This window comes from Miscanthus floridulus, chromosome 1 (genome assembly GCF_019320115.1).
Source record: "Miscanthus floridulus cultivar M001 chromosome 1, ASM1932011v1, whole genome shotgun sequence".
Taxonomy (NCBI): domain Eukaryota; kingdom Viridiplantae; phylum Streptophyta; class Magnoliopsida; order Poales; family Poaceae; genus Miscanthus; species Miscanthus floridulus.
In genome coordinates, this window is record NC_089580.1 from 148,406,952 (window position 1) to 148,434,142 (window position 27,191).

Consider the following 27,191-nt stretch of genomic DNA (forward strand, 5'->3'; position numbering starts at 1 on the left):
TAATAAGAGTATGTAAATATCACAAACCATAATAAGAGTATAAATTGAAGAAAAATACTAAAACTACATACTGATTCTTTATGATGCTCTAACTTCATCCTAATGACATATCATATGTTTCTAAATGCAGGTAAACAAACATGGCAAAATTGAGACCAGACTAGGAAGTATATATATGTTCAAATAGATGCAGGGCGGAAAGAATGCATTTGCAAATTCTATGTTCATAAATCTATTAGATATCAGTTACAATGACACAGATGAGCAAAATATTGCCTCATGGCTTACTTTATATTTCCTTCCACGTTTCTTCCCCTACTGCAATGCCAGAGAACAAGGCAGACACTACAATTCATGGTGCCAAACACACTAAGAAAAATGAAAACATAATACAAATTACAAAACAATAATTAAAAAATTACGCATTACAACTAGTGCAATTTCTAGTATTAAAAAATGCAATATCAGATCTTGTAAGCTTACTTGCAAAATCAGACCCTTCACAAGTAAATAGGGCGGCATTTATCCGTCTAATGCAAACCTGATAGTAGTGGGCACCTGAAATTAAAAACAAAACATATCAAAACACCATATTCTTTTCATGAAGTTGACTCAAGGATAAACACAGTATATTACAATGTGATAATAAGATCATGCACAAAATAGAAAAAATGAGAGAGGATAGAGCTATTTTGCACAAATTCCACTACAAAACAGATCACAAGATAAGGAAAATAGTCTAGTGAAGTCCCATCTTAAATAATGATGAGAGTGAGAGAGGATAGAGCTCTGGCTATCCTCTGGCTAGATGCTGGTAGGGTAGGGACACAGAGAGAGATTGAGAGAGAGTGTAAGTGTGAGTTTATAGGGTCTGTGTTGCCACAAATCACAATAAATAGATTTCAAGATGCGTTAGCAGAAATCAAGAGTGATTGTACTTTTGAGGTGTGTGTTGGCACAAATCACTAGTAACAAAGATGTGGTGTGTGCTAGCACAAATCACAATAGACATTTTTTTTCTATAAAAGGACAAGGACAAAACTGAGTTGCGAGTCGCCATAAAGCACAAGTAACACAGATGTGGTGTGTGCTAGCATAAATCACAATAAACAAATGACAAGGTGTGTTAGCACAAATCGTAAGAGATAATTTTTTCTATGAAAGGACAAGGACAAAAATTTAGTGTGGGATGGCACAAATCACAATAAACAAAGGATAAGGTGTGTTAGCACAAATCATAGGAGACAATTTTTTCCATGAAAGGACAAGGACAATAATTTTGTTCTATGAAAGGACAAGGACAAAAACTTGGTGTGCACTAACACAAATCACAATAAACAAAGAAAAATGCTAAGCACAAAGAATTAAGCATTACTATCATGCTAAGCACAAGAAGACAAATAGATGATGGCAATGCTCACATGTTCTCAGCACAAGAGAACTGAAAACTAAGTTTGCCTCTTAAAATGCAAAGCAGGAATGAGTTGTACTGTACAACCAAGTTCCTAGCAAGTCTGCATTATCCTTTTTCCTATGCCTATGTCCTATAGGTTGATACATGTTTTCTACTTGTAGTAGGGAGTGTTTTGTTAAGGTTTAGATTCAATTGAGTATGGCAAAATGTAACTACAGCTACCTATGCCTACATTTTCTACAATGACTATGCATATATAGTGACATTCTCCGTGGTCGGATTTCACATATACAAGTGCAAGGATAAGAAAGATGACAACGGGCAATATAACAAGGGTGACACTGAAGTGTAACCTGTTTAGTAGGAAAAAGGAGGATGGTGATTATTCTGCTGTTCCAAGAGTGCAAAGTGCAATAAACATTCTACCAAAACATGTACCATAACAAATTAGCTATGCACTACGAAGCCTCTAAACAAGCAGACTGCTAGTTAGTCCTCATTCCTAGCTTGCTCAGAAATTGTAAGCATCCCACAAATATAATTGAGACAAGCAAGCAAAGCCCCACCTGTTAACTTGTTGTTAATGCAATTATACTATATATGATCTTCAAAAATTACAAAACACATATATGAAAATTGTACATTTTGAATAGTGCAAATACTACTTGTTGTTAATGCAATTATATTGTATATGTATATAAAGACAAAATCTGGCTCATGCATGTGGAACCTGCTAACATTACAATTAACTTGTGCTACTGAACAAGTCTTTTCCAGACAGAGAGGATGCATTAGTGCCAGCAAAAACATATCAGAAGTCTTTTGCTGAAAATTTAATACGAAAAACACAAAATTTAATGGGAAATGAAGCGGACATGCACAACACAGGAAAAACCAGCAAGGATGACTTGTTTATCAGTATTAACAAAATAGAAAGACAAACTGGGACACAACCACAAAAGCAAGACAAATATCAATCAGTGTTATTGTAATTAGCACGAGCGACGGCCAGCCATCTGTTTGGGGAGAGAAAAAATGGGCTTTGCAGACTACCAAAGTGTGTGTGTGAAGAAACCCTCTACCTCTAAACTGCAAATGCCTTCTCCACCGAGAACAGCTGGTCTCTCCCCATACAATCAGCACTTCCTGCACAACACACGCTCGACCATGACAAAAATACTCTATCTGTACAAAGTTAAGGAGCCACAACATGGACCACACTAGCATTGCATCCACAAGACCCACACATCTCATCCAGCCATGCACAAGAAAAATGACACAATGCAGGCTGCCCCCATGTAAAAGGAGAAATTAAAAGGAAAAAGGGAGAAAAAAACAAGTGTAAAAGCAACTAACCTGTCTGAAATGCTTGCAAGTCTTCACTAGTTCAACTTCATCAATCTTGTCCTCTGACAAATGTGGATCCAAAGAAGCTAAGTCGTTTTCTTCAGAGTTCAAATTGAAATCATCACCATTCTCCCCATTGACAGATTCAACATCAGAACTAAAGTCTTCATTACCTAGAAAAATACGAGTTAGCTTATAAATAGAGTTTCAGTTAAAAACACATGAGTTTATGTTAGAAATAGAGTTTCAGTTAAAAACAGAGATTCAGTTATAAAATAGAGATTCAACCAATTAACTGAAGCAACGAAATGAATGATAGGTTTTAGATTGCAGAAATATAACAAAGTAACGAAGTTCAGTGTGACTGTTAGCACAAATGCACAATATCTCAAGACCTTTCAGGTGTTTGACACAAAAGTTTATTTTCTAGAATTGCTTGTTTCCTCTTGAATTAATAAAGCTGCACATAAAAAGAAATCTAGCAAACATATATGAAGAATTGATTCATACTAAGGTGGCATAAACGACAACTATTTTTTGCTCTGCATTTAGTAAAGAAAACAGATACAACACCACAGAGAATTCCAGTTAGCAAATATGATAGCAGAAAATTTATACAGGTGCAGTAGCAGTAGCACCATCTCATTTGAGAAGGATTCATACAGAGGAAAAGCTGCACCAAATCTAGAAAATTGGCCTGACCTCTCCTAATTCCCTTTTGAGGAAAAGCTGCATGGCACAACTAGAAATTCCACCCTCTCTTATCAGCAATGTTTATATATATATATATATATATATATATATATATATATATATATATATATATATATATATATATATATATATATATATATATATATATAAACTGCTCAGTAATTTTCTCATTCCGCCATGCCACCTCAACACTCTTGCGTAGATGAGGCCACGGACCAAGACTAAACAAATCTAACTATCTCGGCCATATAGGTCTACACAATGAACCTTGTCAGCCAGTCAAAACAGAGAATCTGATTTCAGAGATACCAACAAGGATGCCCGTTCCTAGGTTCAACTGGTTGCCCAAAAAGAAGCACCCATTGTCAGGGACAACCTGCCAGGTGGGCCCAAGCCATACTAGCGCCCTGGCTACAAAAGGAACGGGATGAGGCCAAAGAGTGGCATCAAACAAATTACCAAATATCAGAATATTCCTTTCAGTTATTGTTCATCTTCCCCAACTCTCTCTTTCTCTCTATGTCCTGCTTCTCTATCCCTGGGTTCAACTGGTTACCCAAAAAGAAGCAGTCTGCTACTGCTGCATCTCATTGGGTTGGAGTTGCAGAAGAGGAGAAGAGTTCAAACCAATCAGTAATTGGTGGATGCAGCTAACAAGTAGCAGGTCCCTATTGTATGTTAACCAGTGTCGTTGTTTCAGACATCCCGGATAAGTATACAATCCTACGACTACTACTATCAATGTACTCACAAATCACGAGAAGGGGGCTGGTGAGAAACCTATAATGCGGTCATGGACACTCAACTCTGATTTATTATTATATTGTGCACTGAATCAAGAAAGAGATTTCCTGGCACTTGCTGAATTGAACAAATACAACAAACCAGTATGGAGGAGTAGATTTGGTATACAGTAACAAGCACACAGGCATATGCAAACAGGCCCTCTACTATGTTCATGCCATTAGAACATCACTAAACTCAGCAGCAAGGCAAGAGTATGAAATACACCATAGATAAACTAGGATACAGAAACACATTAGTTTAGATCTCTTGCACTTCCAATTCAATGCTATGTGATACTAAGATAAAGAAAAACCAGAGCACTATAACACACATGTTCAAACTCGATTTAGCAACAACCAAAGGTAAGTATAAGGTAATGCATGTGAAGACCCCACAAGACACCAAATCTGAACCTATATTGATTTGAAACAGTTGAGAAATTTATAAGGGAAAATTTCAGCATGTGGATAAGCTGCACTCCTAATCTGCATTTCCGTTCGCTACACCATGTATCACTAAAATGTTCACATGTCCTAAAAAATCAATTTAGAAAGTGACCTATATATCCATGCTAGTCTGTTATCACACCATTCATACTAAGGTGCCATAAAACAGCAACCATTATTTGCTCTGCATTCAGTTAAGAAAACAAGATCTGACAAAATGAAAAGAAAAAACAGAGCATGAACAGAGATCGTAAAATTGGCTGTAGTGAACTAGTGAAGCAACCACAAGCAACCTAGCAGATCAAATAAACTGAGGGGAACAGAAGCCAACACAACAGATGGAAATCAAAATCAGGGGACCAAAATTGATACTAAAATTCCCCAACCCCGTCCCCAACTTTAAGCAGCTCAAATCCGTGGCATTCCACTCCACTAGAACGAACCTCAAATCAGTTAAACCTAGCTGCACCAAAGACAGCAACCACAACCGCAGTGGCCGCTGGCGTTCAGGATACTGAGGCATTCCTGGCCGCCGCAACGTCGGGCGTAGCATACAAAGCAGCATGAAGCCGGACATGGGGGCGAGGGCAAAGGAAACAGCACGAGGGGCAGTGGCGTAACGTGGGAGGTGGAGGCGGAGGTGGAGGCGGAGGTGAGCCGTGAGGACTTGAACGGGTGAGCCGGCTGCAATGCCTTGTCGTGGTGGTCGTCGTTGCTAGTGACGCAATAGACACGGGAGGGCTTTGCGGCACATGAATCGACAGTGGCCTAGCGTAATGCGGATCCAGCATACCCAAACAATGAAGAATTCATGGAATCGAAGGAAGAAAAAGCAAAAGCAACAAACCTAGAAACTGATGGAATCGCCTCTCTGACCAGGGAGAGGGTCGCAAGAAGAAGACGGGAAAATGAGGCAGCTAGAATCGGACAAGCGCGGCTCCCAATTTGAAACAGTAAGTAACGTCTAGAGTGGGCCCTGTAAATCAGTGTCACAAACCAACCGGCACCAAATTGGACATCGATTCATCATCCAGCGGACAAAAAATTCGGGTGCCAACAAACCACCTAACACATAGGTGTGATATAGCATTTCTGTTTCTAGATTCATAGCATTTTCTAGGTATATAGACATAACATATATTTAGGTGCATAGCAAAAGCTATGAATCTAGAAAAGTTAAAACATCTTATAATTTGAAAAGAATGGAGTATTTAGGTTAATATATATGTACTTCCCGTCGTGGGTGTATATGTGTTTTGCTTGAGTTTAGTCATAAAAGTTTATTCTAAATGGATACTCCCTTTCATTCATTTTTATAGAGTGCAGTGCGAGTGTCAAACTCAGTCTTTGACTGTATATTTGTTTCCTATAATATGCTATTATGATTTAAAAGATTGTAGTCGTTTTTTTGTTCATTATTCAATATTTATCTAAGACATTGTAATAATAAAAACCAAGTTGTGTTTATGTATCCTAAAGGGATCGTGACGCCTAAGACAAGAAATGTATCTTTATTAATTTCTCGTTCAAAGCCTGTCAATAAGACATAACCAAATGCCATAGTTCTGGCTGTTCAATTTTAGAACGGCCCATCTCGTGATTGTCTCAAATCCAATAAAATTCTTTAGCAATTGGTGGATGGTAAGGTGGGGGACCCATACCTTTACTCTATTTTCATGCTTAGAACGAGTGAAGGGGTTCATTATGTCACTTAAAAACTAAGGCCCAAGAACCACATATGAAAAATCTATATAAATTCTGTCTAAATGTGCACTAAGTTTTTCTAATTAGTGTTGCTATTTATAACGCAAAACAAGTTTGCATCCAGGTTCTAGACTAGGAAAGATAAGCAGACATGAAGAAATGCAAAGTAAATGCAGAAACAAAAATTGAGTTAGAGAATGCAAACTCCATGTATAATTGATTTCCATAATATGTTTAAGTATTCAAAGAGTTATAATCATTTTCATTTATTATTCAATTGAGTTAGAGAACACAAACTCTTTCTGGACTACTCTTGAAAAGGACTGCCGTAGGATCTGTTGTCCGACTAGGGATCAACATATCACATATAGGCCAGGGTATCCGAGGCATTTTCCCTTGTAGTGGGAGTATCCAAGGCCCATACTATCACAAAGGACCTCCTATGGATAGTTCACGACAATATTCTATAACTAATTGTCTATATTGGATTATGATTTTTTATTTATATGTTTCTTAACATTTTTCTAAGCTTGATTCAACAATTTGTGAATCCTAAGTCAACATTTATCTAAGCTTGATTCAACAATTTGTGAATCCTAATTTAACAAATCATCAACAATATGTGCATTTATATGTGCATCAACATTTTTATATGCAAAATGTTGAGATATTTATATGTATAAGCAACATGGTGATTCTAATATAACCAGAAGACCCATGATTTAAGAGAAAAGTGCATTTGGAGTTTAATATTCAAACTAATTAATCACCAACCTTTCCCTTGTAACCAAATTGTGCCACATGTTTGGTGTATATATGGTTGTCCCTAACCAAAATAAGCCATCCATCTGTTATAGCGCCCATCTCAGACACTTAGGGTCATATTGGCACATCTCCGGCTCCTCCTAAAAGGACTTTGGCTTTGCCTTTGCTTATGGAGCAGTTTCTCTGGTGGAGATGAAACTGTTTAAAGAAACGTTTGGCAAAAACAGATCCAATGACAATGTTATTATATTTTTTTGTCAAGTTTGTGAGGACCTGAGTGAAGCCCTGTATTTATCTCTCTGAGCCCTTGTTGGTATTTTTAAATGCACATAGATAAATCCATAAGCGCACGGATACCGTTGTAGCCTTCACCTGACAATATTCTAGAGTATCGTATTTATCCACAGGGAAACAATGGTTAAAAAAGTTGATAGTTCACTATCATGTATCTACTAACTAGTATACTAACTAAACTAAAGTGGGGGTAAGTGTTGTTTATGATAAAATTTATGAATAATAACACACATAAGAGAATTCCATAAATGAGCAGTCTAACTAAATTGAGAGGACAACGGTTGAGTTCAAGGTTCCTAAATACTTCTCTATTACTTCGGTTCTATTCTAGTTTAGACTAGAGGGTATAACTAAAGCATGGGTAAATATAGCGATCACACACAATATCACTTTGGGACATCGGAACACTAGCCACAGAAAGGGATGAGAAAGAGACTAGAAAGCTCCGACTATGGTCCTACAAACACCAACCCAAACATGGTGGACTACATCAGCCATCAGGGCTATCACCACCTAGGGCTACCACAACTATCCGGGGGGTTGGGTGCAATCATAGGTAACTCATAGTTTAGACACCACGTCTAGACTACTAATTACTACTCTAATCACATATAATAACTAGAGCACTCGATGCAAGCTTAGATCCCATGCTAATGTATGATAACTATACTAACCATATACATGAAAGGCATAAAAGTGAATAGAGAAGATAACTATATTAAAGCATAAGTCTTGCAAAAGTAAGATACAAAGATATACCTGACCTCCCAAGATTTCTCTAGAACTCGAGCATGGCTCAACTCTCCCTAACTCTCGACTAGAGCTATTCTACTTCTACATCTTGAGAGCCGGCTCTGATCCTGACGAGGAGGATATGAATTAGGGTTTCAGGATCACCCCTAGGGAGGGGGGTAGGGGCTGCTATATATAAGCCGAGCTAGAGTAGGGGGCAAGGAATCGCCACATCATTGATCCGCGTCAACTCCCTCGACTACCGTTGGATAAACCGACCTAAAACCGCCTTAAAATCAATGGTGTAGATCGTAGGAAGGAGTACGAGGCGGCAGAGGGCGAGCGGGCTCCGTGACAGGCCGGCCGCCTATGGGCTGGGCTGGCCATCCCACTTTCATGGTCATTTGGCCCAAGCTTCGACATGGTATCTTCTTAAACCTTCTAGAGTTGTCTTTCACAGTTTTCGCGGGTTGAATCACTTGTTGTCATCGGTTTGCTTGTTTGGAGTGTATGACAGTGGTCCCAGGAGCTATTTTCTAGATAAATCCTTCTACATACAAATATTTACCAAAGCTCATGGAATTCATTAGTTTAAACCCCTATACCTATGTTTGGTGATGGAATTAAATATAAATGCAGATTATGTTGATGGTTTATAATTGATGTTAGTGACCGTCAACAGCCCTCATTAGAAAAATGATCCCGGCTTCTCTTGGGCTCTTGCAAAGAGTAATTTCTCGTACATGCAAGGTTTCAGCAGGAGCTAGAACGCGCTGAAGCCGCTTGTAAGCCTTGCCCAATAGGACTAAAAAGGTGTATGCATTTGTGGTGTGCACTATTAAGAATTGGCCTATTCATGGATTACTGGATCCACTTTCCCATTCTTGATCCCAAATAGGAGGCGCGTAGAAGTTGTAGATAGATTCCGTCTCCCTATTCCATCCTCAAGAACAACATACAAGAACACACAGGAGACACAGGTATATGAGGGGAGCATCTCTTCATTAGTCCATATAGATGTACATGTAGTCCTTTATATAGATATGCCTTCAGGGCATATATGGTAGGAGCCCATTAGGGCATATATGGTATGAGCCCATCAATCCTCTAATTGAGGAATTCTTAACACTCCCCCTTGGGTGAATACCATGACAAATACATACCTCACTAAAACTCCAAAAACCCAATGGTATGGAGAAAGAGTACATTATTGTCACTTAATGCATTTGCACATTTTTGCCTCATTAAAAACCTTACAATAGAAACTTCAGAAAAACTCATCAACATATGTCTTTAGGACAAATTCTGACCTTCTGGATCATATCATTATGAATTTTCTATAATTCTGATCAAGGCTTAATATTTTAGGTAAGTTCTTCCCCTGAACCTTGTAGAACTATCCCGCTATGCCAAGAACGCTTTCTACAGGAAGCGTATGCACAAAGACTTAACAAGTATATCGCATACATTTCAATGATCATTTCATAATCTTAATCTCATCTTACTTCTGGAACTCGTGAGGTAAAAATATAAAGTGTACATAAACAATAAACCCATTTTCATAAATGGTGTCATGATAGAGCCTTCAATAGAGGTTAGGAAGTCACCTTTAGAATAACACCTTCTAGGCATTGTTTGAGACTTTCAAAGTATCATGAATGACGATTAATATCTTGTAAATACCCCCCTGATGATAACATTCGGTGAATTCAATCATTCTCATGGCATTAACCATTATTTGGAAATAAACATAGATAGGGATAGTGCAAGTGAGATTACAAGATTTTCACAACATTTAGTCTTCGTGATGTTTGTCTCGTTGTTCTTCAAGAACATTGAGAATAGAGAATAATGCTGAGCAAAATTTATTATATTATAGCATGCATACATCGAGATGCATATTTGTGCACTCTAAAGTCGCAATGACACGCATCTTCGAGATGTGATCAATCATTATAATTTTCTCTATTCATAATAGTGGTGACTCCTTCTAGGATTGATTCTAGATTCTTCGAGAATCTTTATCTTTAGTAAGACATCACAAGTCTGTATTTCTAGCGTAATGGGGAAAGTATTGTTAGTAACACCAAAATATATCATATCGGTTTCTAGAGGATACTTCAATTATTCCAAAACTTCAAGTGGAGAACACATTATATCACAAGTATATATACACTCATAGTAAAAGCTCATGAAATGCGCATGTGGTCATTCCTTCCGGTCCCTCTTTTTATTCTTATCTCTTGGGTATTATATGGGTCTTTATTCTTTCCAAGGAATTCACTTATTTGGGTGCATTCAGACTTCTAACCATATATTCCTTCAAGGAAAATCCTTCAGGGAGTTGTTATATTTATGGGGAGATCATTTCTCTTAAAGACAATATTGGTATGAGATTTCAGTGCTGCTCTTCATGGATTTTCAGAATCCCATAACTGCATATTTTGATTCATGCCATTAGCTAGATTCATTATATATCGGAACATATTTTGTAAAACTTATGCCAGAACTGGTCTCTATTAGGGCCTTTTGAACCATCACTTTGCACCACCCATGATTTCAATGATGACCCATAATTATCCGAACATCAGGTTCAAGATATTCACTTAGCGATTTTTGGTTCAACCTCAATTGCATATTTCATTTGAATATGAGAGCTTCAAGCACTCTTGTCATGGACATTGTTCTGGATCCGGGTTCTCACAAAGAGACTCATCTAGCAATTATAGAGGTAAACAAGTCTGGACATATATTTTCCAACTTTAAACATCTTAATAATGATCTTATCGTTACTTCCCAAAATAATAGATCCATTAATGTTCCGTATTTTCCTAGTTGTATAGTACACGCGCATTGCTAGGATTTTCATCTTTAGGATGAACCTCATCGTGAGGTGACTCACCGGCAGGGTGATTTCTCTACAGGAGTAAGAGAGAAGTTTTATCACACATAATGTGAGTTTGCTTCATGAGCATATGCTTTTGACTTAGGCCGATAGATCTTATTTGCAGGCATCCCCGCATAATTTGATCAAAATGCCAATAAGTCACGTGGATACAAAATTAATCTTGGGTATATCCACATCTACTTTAGGTAGAAGCATTCATTTAGACTTCAACAAATCTGGTTGCTCCTCATTAATACAAATAGCTATATGGCATAACTCCATACTATAGAATAGAGGAGTCTAACTAAACAACTAGTTTAGTTTGGATTTGTGTGTTTTGATTTATAAATATCAAGGCATTCCACAGAATGGGCATTCATCTCATCCTAATGCCGAGATATTTAATAGCATACTAAAATTCCCCATTTACCAACTTCTAGTGGTGTATATGTATGCTTTAGTGGTGATTTATTTGGGAAATATTACGCACTTTATTAGGGGGTCTATTATAATTTTTGTATGCAGTGAGCTCGGACTTTATTAATGCAGTTGCATGAATACTGCGTGTATTTCCTACTACAGGAGGAGTATCCTCAACTTCTTGTTGACTCCATAACTTCTGGTGGATTATAACTATTGCTCTGCATGTTCTTGGTTTCAACAAATGCATATACAGCCTTCTAGACTTAACACCTGTAGTTATTGACCTAACCCATAATTTAGCAATAACAATTCTTTAGGGGCTAATGTCCACCAATTGTTGATTAACAATCAATCTATCCATTACTTATATTGACCTTCTAGGTCATATGCATGAGAAAAAACAACTAATGGTGGTATTGCGCTTTGAGACGCGTTAAGATTGGTGTGCATAAGTATGATAGCAAAAATATGGCATTTAGCCATGGTTACCAAGCAGAAATTTTGGATGCAGAGTAATATCATAGTCCAGCTCTTTACTTTATTGTCCAAAATTTTGATCCAATTACTCATACCATATAGTAAAAATTGAGTCATTCTATTTATTGCAACATATTTCGTGATCTATAAAGCATGGCTTGGATCAATTCATTGTTCAGCATGAAGAGAAGCATTTAAATAGAACATATAAGTCCAAGAATTTTTATTTATCTGGGAAATATTATTTTAATGCAAAGTCATTGACTTAAGCAAAAAAAATACTGCTTCGCAAGAGCAACAGTGACCAATATCCTTCTGGGACATCTGATAGCACAATTTTCATAGGTAAAAGATACATGTAAGAAATATCATCACTAGCAATGATGTTGTTAAGATCCATGTGGCCTTTCAGAGCCTTGGATTACTAATATAATAGATAGCTGGTTAATACCATGTTAGCTTCTAGCTCATTGTGATGTGGGATTCAAACTTATTTACCCACTTTCCATCTTCTGGTAGTTGGTAGGTAGATCTTACTAAATTAGGTGAGGTGTAGCATATACTGGGCTACTAGCCAGTATATTGTCGCATAGAGTAGTCACTCCACCCATATCATTCGACTTACTTTACTTGTAGACAATACAGTGGTTTCCCGCCATGATGCCCACTGTCATTTCAGCGACTATGGGTACCTCTAATTTTGAGTCCTTATATGCACTTCGGGGCTTCACTAGTCCAAGAAAGGACAAACAATGTTCATCATCGAGAAAAAGTATTGTGCTTTCACACTAATCAGGAAAAATCCTAGAAAATTAATTCTTTTGTATTTTTGTAGCAACCTCATGTTGCTAGGGGAATATATTATTTATTAGCTTAAAGTCACGAAACGTTGGTTTAAAACAAACCTCAGTTAGGATGACATCTTATGCTGCTTCTGCAGCAGAGAGACAAGGACAAACATATTGACTTCAGATCTTATGTTGACCCGATGAATGTTATAAGCCTATACTATCATGTTTGGAAATTATACCTAGGCAAGGTATTAGCTCCCCGCGAGGGAAGTTACAAATGAACCCTAAATTTAGGTGTCTGATATACCAACAAGTCTCATGTGAATGGTTTTTCTTTATGTTACTTCGGGTAAATAAACCAAAGCAAAAGATAGTGCTAGAGAGAAAAAATGGGTCTTATATATTCATACATATTTCATTTATTTCCCAGAATTTTCCAAGCATATGTGCTAGGGTATTTATACTGGTCTTAGGATAATACTTTAGGATTTTATAACCCATATAATATTCACATACAAACAATGCAAGGAAAACATAGGGGCAACATAAAAACTTCCAAGGGGGTCAAAACCAATTTAACACAAATTTTATGGAAGCTCATAAATCTAGAAAATTCTGCTTCTAGAAAATACGGTGGAAAAGTGCACTGTATTGAAACAAGTTAGTACCCTAAAAAGAGGTATTTCATGTCCCACGTCACAAAATATCCGCATACTATACCACTGCCAAAAAAAATCCTGCTATTATATTTGACTTCAGGTTTTTTAATAGCAAAAAAAAAAAATGTACCATACACCCAAGCTCATATGCAAGATATTGCCATAAGAAACACATAAACCTTCAAGGCTTTTCAAAAAAATGCATCGATGTAATGGTGCGAAGGCACCAAGGTGTTTGTATATTGGCAGGTGCGTGACAGCTCCTGCTTCCACTCCAGGTGGTGAGCAGTGCATGACGGTACAACCGTCTAGGCCTACTACATGTACCACTCGAAGGCACGATAACCGCACCCCGATGGATTGATTGCATTGAACCAAGACAAGACATGAGCATATAGAGGGGATTAATGGTGTTGCCACAACAGGCGACGACAAGGCTGCACCGCCGTAGTGGAGACCAAGTGCATATTGGCTGCTCAACGGTGGTATGCGGGTAGCACAAGCCGAACCGCGACAACTTCAGGCATCACGCATGTTGTGTCCGATTTCGAGCGGTGTGATTCCAGTACAACGATAGTACGTGGGGGCAATATGCCTTCCAGGTGATGCGGAAAAGAAAACTTTATCTAGAGTTCAGTCAGACATATCCAGCAACAGTACGTCTAGCATGTGCTTGTTCAAGACAAAAAAAAACCAATTTACTAGAGCATATATATATATATATATATATATATATATATATATATATATATATATATATATATATATATATATATACCATAACGTTATAGTAAATCACATAGGAGTTACTATAATCTTGTAAATTAGCATAGTAATTATCGTAACTCAAAGTGGCTACAAAATAATTACTATGTTAATTTATGAGATTATAGTAACTTCTTACAGTGGTTTACTATAACATTATGGTAAATATCCCCATGTCAAATTTTACTTGGCAAATCTTGTGATTTGCCAACTCCCAAAATTATATGCTAAGTAAAAAAACAATCCATCTCCAAGAGTTTGACATTTTTGACTTGGTAAAATAAAAAAAACCCGCTAAGCGAACGAAGAGGCCCGCTAAGCGAACGAAGAGCCCCGGATGCCAAGCCGTATACGCGCGTGTATATTTGCGCGCGCGGAGGGAAGATTTGCCAAGTTGCTATTGATGCCAAGTTGTTTTGCCAAACTGTTGGAGGCTATTTTTTTCTTGTTTTGCCAAAATTATATGGATGCCAAGTTGAGATAGCAAACTCTTGGAGATGCTCTTATAGTAACCCAACTATCGTAAATATGTATTGACATTATCGTAAATTAGTATATAAAATTATCGTAAATGAAGGTGGCTACAGAATAACTTATTTTGTAGCTGGCTACTGAATATACTCACTATATATATATATATAATATTCAGGATTGATGTAGTAGAACTTGAACCACACATCCATGGCGGCACGGTTCAAAAACTGTGAAAACTAATAACATGCAAAGACCTAACAGGCGCATGTGAGCATCATTGGCTGTGGTCCGTGGAGCGTACCAAAAAAAGACTAGTAGAACACATCGGATGTTATATGAAAAAAAAACTAGTCTTGTACGCCACACAAGATCTACTAGAAATATTAAAATCTACAGGATTTATAATCTAATGAATCTAGTAGAACAGTAATAGCGAAGAGGTTCAACGGCAAAGCGTGGCACATTCGTAGCTGTGGAAAAAAGAATCATGCCGCGTATGGCATGCATATAGGCTAGGCCATGACCTGCCTGCTCGACGACTTGCCCACAGGAACGATGACCCGTCCTTTGACCTTGCTTGCCCGTGACGATGACAATCGACCATTATCTTGTGTCGTAGGAGTTAGCACCCTCATGATCGACAAATAGGTCATATGCACGCCAGATCCCAGAGATGAGATCAGAAAAAAGTGTTAACAAGTGAACCAAGATCAATCCTTGATTAATAGTAATAAAAACAAGACTGATCTGCTATAAATAGATCAAGAACGACTTACACGGTGGGGGAACTCCATGAACGTGAACGATATGACGAGAATCACATGCACGTGATCAATCTCATGTGCATGCATGTTCACGACATCATTTTGATGCAACTATGGAAGCATAGTGCTCGGCTACCTGAATCACGGGCTTGGATACGGTCGCTGATGGATCTCGCGCCATCCTCCAGAGGCTAGCGCGTTCATCCCCTTGCCGCGGTGCCCGATCACCGAGAAGCGGCCGCCATGCCGCGCCGTTCAACACCTTCGCCACCGACGCCGACGCGAAGCCTGCCCACCACCAGACCCAGGGGCGTGCAGGGAAGCAGAGACATCATACTGCAATGCCTCGATTCGCTCAGGTTGGATTGACGCTCCAACAGAAGGCACGACGACGAATCAGTGACCGATCGGAAACGAGATCAATCTGTGATTATCAAGATAAAAAAAAACAAATTGATCTAAAATTCAGAACAACTAACTCAATTGGAAGAGCTACTGATAACGTGTTAAGAATTGGCTTATTCACAGATTACCAGATCCGCTTTCCCGTTCCTCATCCCAAGAAGGAGACGCGTAGAAGTTGTAGATAGATTCCGTCTCCCTGTCCCATCCTCAAGAACAACATACAAGAACACACGGGAGACACAGGTATATGAGGGGAGCATCTCTTCATTAGTCCATATAGATGTACATGTAGTCCCTTTATATAGATATGCCTTCAGGGCATATATGGTAAGAACTCATCAGGACGTATATGATATGAGCCCATCAATCCTCTAATTGAGCAATTCTTAACATGTACATCTTTTTTTTAAGTAAAGGGTTAGATTTTATTAAAACAGTACGGTTACAAACAACCCCTTGACTGGGCACCCCTAAATAAAAGAAAAAATGCACGCAGATCCTTTGCAGGAGCATCCAGCGCCCATCGCCATCGCCGACCATCGTTGCCGCAGCCCAGATTTTCTCTACCTCCTACAGTAAAGATCATCCGGGACGAAGCTCACGGCTGATACCTGAATCGACGAAGAGTCTTCGAATTTTAACAAGGCCATCAATAGCACGCCAAAGACGTGTTGTTTATCCGTTGAACACCCTGGCCAATCCTCATTTCCACCGGGATCAGACGCCAATCGCTTCGCCGGCCAACCCCAGTCAACAAACAACAAACCCGCAAGGGGTAGTACAAGCCTCCAGCTTCTAGCAGCAGCCATGTCAGTGGTTTCAAGTCTGGCGATGCGATTGACATTGTGGGCACAACCGGCGAAGAGAAGTCACAGAAGATTTCGGAACCGACGCATTAGAAAAAGACTAAGTTGGAGCCATTTACGAGGCCCATTGAGATATTTGCTAACAAGTTGGTACAGTACTATAACATTCCCGTTGCAACTGAAGGCACGTCGGGCCACCTTTCTTTTGGGCCTTGGGGGCCATATCCCACCAATGATGAAGACGGGCCAATATATCTCTATATTCCCAATTATTTTGTCCCACTAATAGTGGGCCACCTTTTGCTCAAAAAATAATAATAGTGGGCCACCTTTCTTTTGGGCCATATCCCATTTTCTTCATCGTCGTTGTCCCGCCTGTTAAAATATTAATTCGTCCAATCGTCTGGAAAATCAGATCAATTGAAACACTAACATTCTCAAAAACAAAACAAAAAAACCGAAACACTAACAAATCGAGTACTATTTTAGAACAGAAAAAGAGAAGATACAAATAAAGTTTCCGGACATTCTTTGTGTAGGCTGGAGTATTTATGGTGACGTCGACGCATGTAAATAGGAATATATATCCGAATATGTTCCAAGACCGAGTAAATTATACACAATTCAATATGTGTACGTGTGTCGTGTGTGCATGTTAAGCATGCAATACTTGTTGCTGTTGTTTTCATTTTTGTTTTGCAAGTAGCAACCGCTGACCGCGCCCGTTCTTTGGTGTGTGTGTGCTCATGCAGCACTTGATGGAATTAATTGAACGTTAATAACATTGCAGTAACGTTTTGGCGCTCTTGACTGCCGCTGCTTGATGCACCGTGTTAAATCCTTTTCAGATAGTAGTATTAATTGACCAAGGAAGAACTGAAACGCACTGTTCTCCTTGGACAAGAACAGTTACATTGCTCGCACGACGTCGTACGTACCACCTGTAGAGAAGGTAGTATATCGCATGCACCGTACGAAACTAACCTCCGATCCGGAGTACGGACAAATGCCTGTTCGCTTGGCTGATAAGTCATGGCTGAAAGTACTGTTGACTAATTTGTTGTGAGAGAAAAATATTATTCGTTGATTGAAAAAGTACGACTTATAAGCGCAGCGAAGCGGACGAAAGATGATAGCTCGCTCGCTCGCTCGCAGCCGCCAGGGATACATCCGTAGGTGCCCTCACGTACGCCACGATTCTATCTGATCCGCCCCGATCGAACGAATCACGAAGGCCACAGCCAGGTAGCCGCCCTGGATCGATTGCTCGATCGGCGGCACCCTGAGCAGCCAAATAAGAAATAACCGTGTCTCATCCCCCAGCTGGCCGATCCGCCCGGCGGTCAGCGCTGCAGCCACGTTTTCCCCTGCACTTCCACCACGCTCCCACGTACGTACTAGGACGACGGTAGGAGTACGTACGCGTTGCCGCGCCTCGCGCGCGCGGTTGAGGGCTAGGCTAGCTATAAAGGCCTTGTTCGCTTCGCTAAAAAAAAAATTAAAACACTGTTTCAACTAATTCGTCGAGAGAAAAAAAAATTGTTCTAATTAAAAAGACAAATCAAAAAATACAAATTATAAGACAAGCAAACAGAAAAAAAAAATCCGTCCGCACCCGGTCCACTCCCACCCATCCACCAACTTGACACTAGCCGGCCAGTAGTAGTACGTGCTCCATCTCCTCCGACACTGTAGTAAGTATTCACATTATCAGCATGTTCAGGAGGCCGTATCGTATCGTGAATTATTTACTGCTGGCTGGTTTGGTGTGAGAGAAAAATACTGTTCCCGACTAGAAATTTACGATCGTTTACGAGCAAGCGAACAGGCTGTATATATATTGACAGTTTCTTGTCGTCGTTGTTGTTACTACTTGTTACTAGGCGTCGTCGCTCTTGTTGTTGCCTTTCGGTTACGTACGTACGTATCGGATCCGCGGGTTTGACCGGCCATCAGCTGCGTGCATGCCGGCCCCCTACCCTAGATTATCGTTACTACCTGCTCTGTTTATTAGTTTGGACCTTTTCAGTCTCTGTAACGCTTGTTGGCTTGGGTTTATTTGACTTATAAACCATACTTTTTTAGCTAATGAATAATATTTTTTTCTCACACCAAATCAGTCAACAGTATTTTCAGTCATAGTTTATCAGCCAAACAAGTCCAAACGAACAGGGCGATGATCTGCCGTTGTGCCGGTGATGTGATGTTATATGTATGTGGGTTTGACTTGGTGCATGCCTCTGCTGTGAGGAGAGGTACTACTACTACCTATCTGTCAACCTGTATGCATCCATCAGTTAAATAAAGCTTCATTTATTTGGCCTTTTACCTTTATATGTGCGAAATTTGACTTTGTTTATTCACTATATATATATATATATATATCTTTAATGAGAGAGAGGAGAGAGAGAGGTATCATCGAACTTGTAAGAAACAAATTCCAATTCGACCTCGCTCCATATATTCTTCCCCTTCTCCAAGGAATTCTGGAGAAATCTGGAGGAATTTGTAAGAGAAAAACACTGTTGCGGATGAAAAAAAAACGGATCAAGTCGGGTTTAAGGGCACGCGAACGGGGCCCAAGTTCCCTTCCCCGGCCATTGCTGCTGGTGTTACCATAATGAGACCATTGCGGTGATATTTCCTTGGTCCTAGTGTATGCATATTCGCATGTATATGGTGATCTCAGTTCCATAATTATATTAAGCTGTTGACTTCACTTGTTATGTTAATGGTCGATATGTATGTTCCTTCCGTCGTTATGTTCGCCCATGCTCTAGAAAACTTCTGGGTCCGCCACTGGCATATAGTACTTGTACTTGTTGCCGAGGAGCCCACGAGCGTATAAATTTTTTGCTGTTGTTGTTTTCAGTTTTGTTTTGCAAGTAGCAACCGCTGACGGCGCCATTCTTTGGTGGTGTGTGTGCATGCAGCAGTTTATGAAATTAATTGACTATAAATTCGAGTTAAACCGCTTGATTGCATCCAGAAATTAACGTTTTGTTGACGCTCTTATAACTGCCGCTACTTGATGCACCGTGTTAAATCCTTTTCAGTTAGTAGTATTAGTTGACCAAGAAAGAACTGAAACGCACTGTTGTTCTCCTTGGACAAGAATAGTTACATTTTCTCGAGGTCGATCGTACGCTACGTACCACCTGTGCAAGGTTATATCTAAACCCGGCCCAACAGGCAGCGATCGAGATTATGCAATGCAGGTCGCCAGAAGGTTTTTTTTTTCCGACTGTCTCCAGAAGTAGTGAATTGTGATTCGTGAAACCGTTGGGTGGAGGAGTCAATGCCTGCATGCAGGTCGCATGCACTGCACGAACCTATCTCCGGGTTCCGGACAAAGCTAGCTAGGTAGCGCTTGCAGCTGCCAGGCAGGATATACACATCACGTACGCCACGATTCTATCTGATCATCCGCCCCGAACCATGAAGCCACAGCTATCGGCGGCACCCAGCGCTGCGCAGCGCAGCCAATAGCCGTATCACTATCATCCCCGATCGAGGCGATCCGCTTACAAAAAGTTTATCAACCAACATGTTTAGAGAACATGTAGTCGGCATGAGTTTAAGAGAAAGCCTATAATTATTGATAAAAGAAAACTCAAAGTTAAGTATCTATTTCAAAACAGAGAAGTGTGTTATAGTTGTTAAATCTATCGACAATTGACCGTGACGATGAAACATGCACTATGCGCTAATCTATAATGGAATGAACAAAAGTAAATGATATGAAATTGAAAGATGGTAGAAGATCCAGGGGATTGTTAGATTGATCTTTAATCCCAAACTGGGCCCAGTTGGGCATTTCATCTGCGCCCTGATCGGGATGCCCAACCCACTATGACCGGAGGGCCCCTGTCACCCTGCGCTATATATAGAGATGGGGGCCGGCAGCTCTAAGTACGAGGTTCGCCTGAGCCAAGCTCTCCACCGAAACCTAAACCCTAATCCCGATCAGAGAGGGGTGCAGCCAGTGATGGGAAGCCACCAGCCGCGCCACCCCGCTCCACCGACGTCGACGACTTCATTGACCTCTTCCCCGAACGTCGCTGCCTGTGTGCAGACTTCACCGACGAACGAGATGGCGACTTCTGGACCATCTCCCTCTGCGGTGTCAGGTTTGACACGTTTTTCTTCTATTCCTCTCTGTCCCTCTACTCTCGATATCGCATTCACAGTAAAGAGAACCCGCTAGACCTAACCCTAGATGATCTTTTTGATCTCAACAATGGTATTAGAGCCTCACTGGGTATAGATCTAGCCTATCGGAATCCTCTGTCTAGATGTAGATCATGTCAAGGGTAAGAAACAGATTAGATCCGTTCGGATCTGAGAAAAAAAGAGGGTCACCGAACCCTAACCCTAACAGGGTGAATGAAAGCAGTAAGAAGAAGAGGGACTCGGCTTCAAGAAGAACCCGAATCCAGCTCAAACCCACGAAGCACTCGCTGGAGAAGATGAATAGTGACTCCAGTGAGTTAACCCTAACCCTAACTTGACTCAACTCTAACCCTAATCCCCAATTGGATGAAATCCGAGAAGAACAGAGAGGAAGATCCAAAAGGAGATGAAGAAAAGGAGAAATGGGAAAAGGGGAAGGGGCCTACCTCGCCGTGCACCGCGCTGCCGCCTCGCTGGCGCGCGGGAAGACGGCCAAGCCTGCGAGCTCCGGCCAAGGGCGCTATCGCTAGTCCGCTCGATGGTGCGCGCGCTCACCCGCGTGGGGAGCGCGCGCACCGGCGAAGGGGCCGACAACGACGCCATGTCGCTCGATCGCCGCTGCTGCTCGTTACGCTGAGGGCTGCTGCGCTGAGAAGAGAGAAAGGGAAGAAAGAGAATGGGCTAGGGTTTCACCGGGGTCGCCGCGGCGTCGGTTTTTATGTCCCCGAACCACGCCCACGGTCGTTGGATCTGGATGAACAGACGAGCGTGACTGGATCGAAATCGGCCCAGGCGGGCGAGCGCGGCGGGCGACTTTGCCAGTCCCGGCCCAGGTTGCAGCCTGGGCGCGGAGAGGTGTCGCGAGCGCACATGCGTGGGCTGCTGTGGTAGGGCGGGACGCGCACTGTTGCAGCTAGGCTGGTTACTGTTGCTGCAGGGCGGGCTAGAATGATAGTAAATAAAGTTTTGAGTTTATTTAATTTTCAGATGCAGATTTCGATGAATTTTGTCTAGTTTAATATTTCTGTTAAAATTTGAACGAACGGGATAATTTTTCAGAGAATATTTGAGAAAAGTTTAATGCTTCTAAAAAATAGATAATGATTTTTTTCATGTTTCCGCTGCTAAAGAAATAGTTTTTTCTCTAGTTATTTTGAACCAACGTGATATTTAATTGGAGAAAAAGAGATTTTGACATGATTATGATGTTGTTATTTTCTGACCAACGTTGTTAATAACAATATCGTAATTTTAATGATTTTATGCATTATTTTTATTTCTGCCCATCGGTGATGTAGATTTAATGTATAAACAGTTGTATGTTTTAATTTTGACCAACATTAAAATCAAGGCATGCAATTGTTGTTATTATTTATGTTCTCACTCTATATGAATTATGTTTTCAGGCGGATACAACTTGATGGGTTGTATTAAAGAGATCCCCACTCTCAAAGATGACAACTATACGGAGTGGAAGAAAAAGATTGACCTGACCTTCATCTTGACTGAGGTGGACTGGGTAGTCACCTCACCGTGTCCCACTGAGCCTGTGGCACCAGTGAGAGAGATAAACGAGGCTGATATTGCTTGGGCAACTAGAGAGAGGGATTTTGAATCCCAAAAGCTGTCCTATGACCTTGAGCATAGAAAGTGGGTCACTGCCAACAAGAAATATTTGGCTGTGATAAAGAACACGATTAATCCTGTAATTGTGGGCTCAATCCCAGAGTGTGACATAGTCACCGAGTACCTAGATAGAATAAAGAGTCAGTTCGCTGGCTCTTCAAAGACATATGATACCTAGCTGATAAAGTAGCTGGTGACAGAGAGTTACTCTAGAAATGATTGCATAAGAGAGCACATACTAAGGATGAACAATTTGGCATCCAAGCTAAAACCAATGGATCTGGCTCTCAAGGAAGAGTTCCTTATCCATCTGATTTTTGCTTTCTTACCAGAGGAATTTGACACCTTTATTGTCAACTACAACATACAGCCCAAGAAATGGAACTTAGAGAGGCTCATGGCTATGTGTGTGCAAGAGGAGAAAATGAAAGCTGTGAATGATGGCACTATCAATTATGTGAAAGACAATAAGAAAAAGAATAATAATACAAACTCCTCCGTAAAGTCAAAGCGAAAGGGTCACATGCTGTATTAGCCTCAGCAGAACAAGTTCACAGTAGAGAAAGACTAGTGTCTCTATTGCAAGAAGACGGGACATTATAAGAAAGATTGTCCCGATTACTTAAAGATGACCATGGCAAATAAAGGTGAGAACAATATTACGTTCATAAATAAATGCCTGTATGTACAGTATTCAAAATCTACTTGGTGGATTGACTCTAGTGCAACTGTTCATGTTGCTAATTCCTTACAGGGATTCCGTTCGACGAGGACTACGCAAAGAAGAGAAAGGCACGTTAAAGTTGCAAATGGAGTCCAAGCAGATGTTGAAGCCGTTGGCGATCTTTCTCTAGAGCTTGCTGATAGCTTCACACTTTTACTTAGAGATGTACTTTATGTTCCTTCTTTATAGAGAAACTTGATTAGTATTTCATGCTTGGACAATGATGGATATGATTGTCATTTTGGAAATGGCAAATGTAAGAAAAACATTTAATAATGCATGTGTTGGTCTTGCTATCTTACAAAATTAGCTTTACTTGTTATTACTACGTGATGATGTGAATGTTGTATGCGATGATGGGAACATTGCGTGCGGCAATGAAAATGTATCCTCGTCTGCGGATGTAAACAGAAAACGAAAGAGAGCTCACGATGCGTCGTCGAAATTATGGCACTGTCATTTAGGCCATATTTCGAGGAAGCGAATAGAAAGACTAGTTAAGAATGATATTCTTCCTCCATTAGAGTTCTTAGATTTAGAACAATGCATAGAATGCATAAATGGAAAGTATGTAAAGAAAATTAAGAAAGAAAATGAAGCGCAGGAATTTTACAGATTATTCACACAGACATCTATGGTTCGTTTCCTATAAAGAGTGTGGATGGTTATGATTCGTTCATAACGTTCACAGATGATTACTCCCGTTATGGCTATATTTATCCAATCAAAGAAAGAATAGAAGCATTGGATAAATTTAAGATATTTAAGGCAGAAGTTGAAAACTAACATAATTTAAAGATTAAGATAGTCAGGTTCGACCATGGGAGGGAGTACTATGGTCGGCATACCCCATATGGCCAAGTTCCTAGATCTTTTGCAAGGTTCTTACATGAGAATGGCATAGTAGCCCAGTATTCTACACTGGGCCAACCTCAGCAGAATGGAGTAGCTGAAAGACGTAATCATACCCTGATGGATATGGTGCGCAGTATGATAAGTTACTCCACCTTACTGTGAGCCTGTGGATGGAGGCGTTAAAAACCGCCATTCATATTCTCAATAGAGTACGAAGTAAGTCGGTACCCAAAACACCGTATGAGTTGTGGACAAAAAGAGTACCCTCACTAAACCACTTATATGTGTGGGGGAGTCCTGCTGAGGCTAAAGTATTTAACCCAAATATTGGGAAGCTAGATCCCAAAACAGTAAGTTGCCATTTCATTGGCTACCTAGAAAAGTCAAAAGGTTTTTGTTTCTACTGTCCAGACAGAAATACAAAGTTTGTGGAAACGAGACACGCTGTCTTCCTAGAGGATGAAATGATAAGGGAAGCATGGTAGCTCGAGAAATTGACCTTGAAGAGAAGCGGGTATATGTGCCCACTCCGATGATTCATGAGCCATTTTTCTCATTACCTGTTGTCGCTGCACCGACAGTGCAAGATACTGTGGTGCCAGCACCTGTTGTTATTCCGCCTATGGCAACAATGAATGACGATGAGGAACCTATTCTTCAGGATCTTGTAGAACCTATTACCACACATGAGGGGGAGTAACAACAGTCTCAAACAGAAGATGTGCCAAATATGGAGACCCCTAGAAGGTCTCAAAGAGTTAAAAAATTAGCTATTTCTGCTGACTATGAAGTATACAGCACTGAGATATTTCAAATGGAGGATGATCCCACCTCATTTGAAGAAGCCATGAGAAATGATCATTCATCAAAGTGGCTTGGGGCCATGGAAGATGAAATGAAATCTTTGAATGCCAATAAAGTTTGGGACTTGGAAATAATTCCTAAAGGAGCCAAAACAGTAGGCTGTAAATGGGTCTACAAAACAAAACTTGACTCTCAAGGGAATATAGAGAGATATAAAGCGTGACTTGTGGCAAAAGGCTTTACACAAAGAGAAGACATTGATTACAATGAGACATTTTCTCTAGTCCCATGTAAGGATTCCTTTAGAATCATAATGGCATTAGTGACACATTACGATTTAGAATTACATCAGATGGATCTAAAGGCAATATTTCTCAACAGGGACTTGGAGGAAAATGTTTACATGGCACAACTGAAAGGTTTTGTCATGGAAGGAAACGAACGAATGTGATGCCGCCTAAAGAAATTCATTTATGGATTAAAACAAGCTTCAAGACAGTGGTACTTGAAGTTTGATCAGACAATAAAGAATTTTGGGTTTATAGAGAATATAGAGGACAATTGTGTCTATGCAAAGTTTAAGAATAGAAAGTTTATCTTCCTTGTCCTGTATATGGATGATATCTTACTTGCTAGTAGTGATGTCAGTTTACTACTGTGGACAAAGAAGTTTTTGTTCTCAAAATTTGATATGAAAGATCTTGGCGAAGCTTCATTCGTTCTAGGGATCGAGATTCACCGAGATAGAAATAAAGGGGTATTAGGACTGTCACAAAAGGCATACATAGAAAAGATCTTAAAGAAATTCAATATGCACAAATGTAGTCCCTCACCTGCTCCTATAGTCAAGGGCGACAGATATGGGATTTTCAATGCCCTAGGAATCAGTATAAGATCGATCAAATGAAAGCGGTTCTATATGCTTCAGCTGTCGAAAGCTTACAATATGCTCAAGTATATACGTGCCCTGACCTGGCATTTGTTACCGGGTTACTTTGCAGATTTTAGAGCAATCCTGGAACAGAACACTAGAAATTAGTAAAGAAAGTCTTACGTTATTTGCAAGAAACAAAAAGCCTCATGATGACGTATAGAAGATCAGATTCACTCTATAGAGTGGGATATTCGGATTCTGATTAGGCGGGAGATGATAGAAAATCCACGTCTGGATATGTATTCACTCTCGCAGGGGGAGCTATTTCATAAAAAAGCTCAAAGCAAACCATTACTATATAGTCCACAATGTATGCCGAATTTATACCGTGTTATGAGGCAACGGGGCAGGTAAACTAGCTAAAGAAGTTCATACCTGGTTTGAAGGTGGTTGACAACATCTATAGACCACTTAAGTTATACTACGATAATAATCTAACAGTACAGTATGCTCACAATAATAAGTCCAATGGTGCTGCCAAACATATTTACATAAAGTATTATGTTGTGAAAGATAAAGTCTGGGATCATGTCATAAGTCTTGAGCATATAAGTACCGAAAAGATGCTCGTGAATCCGCTTACAAAAGGCTTAACACCCAACGTGTTCAGAGAATAGGTAGCCAGTATGGGTTTAAGGGAAAGCCTATAATTCCTAGACAAAAGAAGGCTCAAAGTTAAGTATCTATTTCAGAACAGAGAGGTGTGTTATAGTTGTTAAATCTATCGACAATTGACCGTGACGATGAAACATGCACTATACGCTAATCTGTAATGGAATGAACAAAAGTAAATGATATGAAATTGAAAGATGGTAGGAGATCAAGCGGGGGATTGTTAGATTGATCTTTAATCCCAAACTAGGCCTAGTTGGGCCTTTGGTCCGCGCTCTGATCGGGATGCCCTACCCACTATGGCCAGAGGGCCCCTGTCACCCTGCGCTATATATAGAGGTGGGGGCCGGTAGCTCTGAGTACGAGGTTCGCCTGAGGCGAGCTCCCCACCGAAACCTAAACCCTAATCCCAATCAGAGAGGGGTGTAGCCAGTGACGGGAAGCCACCAGCCACGCCGCACCGCTCCACCGACATCGACGACTTCATTGACCTCTTCCCCGAACATCGCTACCCGTGCGCAGACTTTACCGACGAACGAGATGGCGGCTTCTAGAGCATCTCCCTCTGCGCAGACTTTATGTTCCCACTTTATAGAGAAACTTGATTAGTGTTTCATGCTTGGACAATGATGGATATGATTGTCATTTTAGAAATGGCAAATGTAAGATAATATTTAATAATGCATGTGTTGGTCTTGCTATCTTACAAAATTAGCTTTACTTGTTATCACTACGTGATGATGTGAATGTTGTATGCGATGATGGGAACATTGTGTGCGACAATGAAAATGTATCCTCGTCTATGGATGT